Source organism: Copadichromis virginalis, linkage group LG16 (genome assembly GCF_057382275.1).
Source record: "Copadichromis virginalis isolate Kocher_CV1m ecotype Utaka linkage group LG16, C_Virginalis_male_GT1.1, whole genome shotgun sequence".
NCBI lineage: Eukaryota > Metazoa > Chordata > Actinopteri > Cichliformes > Cichlidae > Copadichromis > Copadichromis virginalis.
Genome location: NC_140633.1, coordinates 20,958,300 through 20,961,614, shown reverse-complemented (window position 1 = coordinate 20,961,614; position 3,315 = coordinate 20,958,300).

The following is a 3,315-nucleotide window of genomic DNA, read 5'->3' as shown; positions in this document are numbered from 1 at the left end:
TATTTCAGATCACATGCATAGGAATGGAGTCTAATCCAGATCCAGGTTTAAATTGGATAGCATGCAGTCTCTGAAAGTGGCTCGTTTGGCCATCTCTTCCTACATGCCTTCATTCCTGTGGAGATTTCTCTAGTCCCCCTTTTTGTCTGACACCCACCTACACTATGTCCCATCCTCTGTTCCCTGTGCTGGACATGGGCAGTCCACAAATGCCAACCATCTGATCATGCTGGTGGTCCAGAAGGGCCAAACAGACCGTCGTGCGTTGACTGCCAGTCATTTTACACAATAGTTTTCCTGAATGTTGCACTTCTTCCAAGTAAATTCTAACATACTTGTGACAATAGCTTTCACCATTTTAGGAACTATGCTCACTTTCCTGCCAAGCATAGGCCGCATATAAAGATGGACATTGAGAGGTGTGATTTCACCAGCTGATTTATTCGGAAGCTCATTTAAAGCTCTGATTTGCAGCTTTAGCACAATCCTTTGAAGCCAAGATCTTTGAAATAAGGAGCACTGGGTGCTGCCTTTTTACACCCTGGAAACCAACACTAAGCGTTACCATTTTACACCTTTTTTGAGGTGTTATAGATTTGAGGTCAGTTATATTGTGTAATTGATTCCCTTTAAACATCAAATTGATTTTAGCCTAAACGAAGGGAACGATATCACATGAAAGACATACTTATTGGCTTATTCATCACTAGTGTTTATCACAAATGAAGAGATGAAACAAAAGGATCGTCCAGATTGTTTTTGTAGTGCAGATGTTCATAAGTTGCGGTCGCTGTACTTCAGGATCCAGCTGGTGTTACAGAAGAGGACCAAGCATAAAAAGAATAACATTTTTTAAGATTTTTAAGGAGGTACAAATTCAACATTTGAAAAAGCACAGCAAATATCCGCAAAGACAGACAGTTTCTTTGTGCAGTTTTCCACACAGTGTGTTTGCTATAAATGTACAGCTGCTGCATTTCCCAGAATATGAGATAAGTTCACTCTGAGATGGAGAAACATGCAAAAAAATATACAGGACAGCAGAGGAAGACGAGGGTTATTTTGAAAGCTGAGGACTGGTCAGTTACATTTGATAAAATGGAAATTTAAATCTTACATGTAATATTTTAGAGTATTTTGATCAGATATCAGATTTATACATGATAAGTTGCTAAAGTTTTTATTGTGAAATATCCTGCAAAACAAAATTTTGTTATTCAAAAGTTGCACAGTTTAGTGCAGGTTATACATGTCAGTTTCCAGTACTGTGGTAAAGTTTACATTAATGCGCTGTGTTAGACTGGTGCACAGCAGCTTTGGTGTTCATGTTCAGTGCTAGTTTACATCAAGGGTAGCAGACATCACTGAATTAAACCAGCTTCACAGACTTTAGTGTTGGGCGTTCAGCCATAATAGCTCATCTGCTTATTTCTGGTAAATTGAGCTGAAGTGATTATTTTCCCTATGCCACACTGCAAACAACCTTAGTGTCTCCCACACCTCCAGAATTCCTCTTTTACCCAGACCACTCATTTTCCGGTTTAGATGCGCAGGCAAAGTCCCCAATCTGCAGTGTAGGCAAGAGTAAACAGAGTTTTGTTTTTTTTTAACTCCCTTTGTTTTTCTTTGGACTTTACCACCTCTGGTTAGAATGCTTGCTGCTTTTCTTTTGCATTATGCCACAACATGGTCTCAGAGGCCTTGTGACGCACAGTCACGGTCGGACGTTTGCATAGACTCATCGTGGGTATGAATGTCATGGTAATTTGTGGGTTTTAATGATTTCGTTGAACTGCTTGTTTTTCAGAGTGAAATGTTTGTACAGCAAACACAGGTTTTGCATTTTGCACTAATTTAGCGTCAAAAGTAAAAATGCAGGCTGAAATATATAAATATATCCCCACTAATATTTGTACAAAATAATACAAAGTCGTCTTAAACTGTGATGCTACCACCACCATCCTTAATAGGTCATATAATGTTCTTAGGTTTGAAAAACTTCACCTTCACTTCTCCAAACATACTTCATGTCTTCGCGACCAAAAGCTCAGTCTTCGTCTCGTCTGACCCTAGAATTTTTCTTGAGAAAGCATTTGGCTGTTAATATAAGTAGCTGCAAATGTCAGCTGACCTTGTAGGTGTCAGGTTTCTTTCTTGGTTAGTACTCTTAGTCTATGGTGACATGATACTCGCTCACTGGACAGTGATACTGGTGTTCCAGCAGTTTCCAGTTCGTGGCAGGTTTTTGCCCTGGCGGTTGCTCGGTTGTTCCTGAACATTTCCCTTTCATCCAAGGTTTGGATCTTCTTCCACCAGAAAAGTGGTGACACATCTGAATAACTTGTTTACATACAGTTGTTTGAACTGATGATCTTAGAATCTGGAGTTGTTTAGAAATGGCTCTAAGAGACCTTCTTATGTAAATTTACAATTCTCCTTCTTAGATCTTCACTGAGTTCTGTGGAGTTTCCCATTATTCTGAGTATTGGTCAATCCACTGTCAAACAAATCCTTTTTATACTGGAAAAAAAGAAACTAAAAGTTGTCGTTAACAGTGAGCACTAACAAGAAGCTTTGGTCTTGTCAAGCTAAAAGACATTGCAGAACTTTGAGCACCAATAGTTCAGTGAATGTATGCACATATTTGAACCTGTATGTATATTTTGGCTTAGAGAAAGTTCAAAATAAAGACACTCTACAATCATTCCAGCCTGGAAAAAGAACATTTCAAAGAAATCATTCAAAGCCCCAAATTACCACAACTTTCATTACCCATAAAAAATGAAGTCAGCTGATTGTAGCAAGCACGAAAGGGCATCTTTGATGTTTGATTCTGTTCATCCATTCTGGAGAAAATCAAAGAATTTATGCAACTGACAACATGTTCATTTACTATGCTACTCTGTCACATAAAAAGTGTATTTACAGGAGAATGTTCATTTGTAATGCAACACACCCAACAATCCTTTGTCCTTTTTTTTTGTTTTGTTCTCTTTGACAAGTTGTGGTGAAACAAGTAAATGAATAAAAGAAAATACTGGTTTAATACTTGGCTCCACGATAGTTAACCATACGCAAAATATCCAAATATCCTTGATTCGGAATCATGAGGCACAAACCCAGCCTCGTGGGGTCGTAAGCTGTTGTAGCCCTTTTATCAGTCCTGAGCCTGGATAAATGAGAAGGTTTTGTCAGGAATGTAAAATTGTGCCAAAACATGTAGATGCGTCCGCTGTGGCAACCCCATGGGAAATAAGTGAGCAGCCAAAAGGGGGTTATTTCAAAGTACTAATTAATTGATAGCTCTGCAATAAA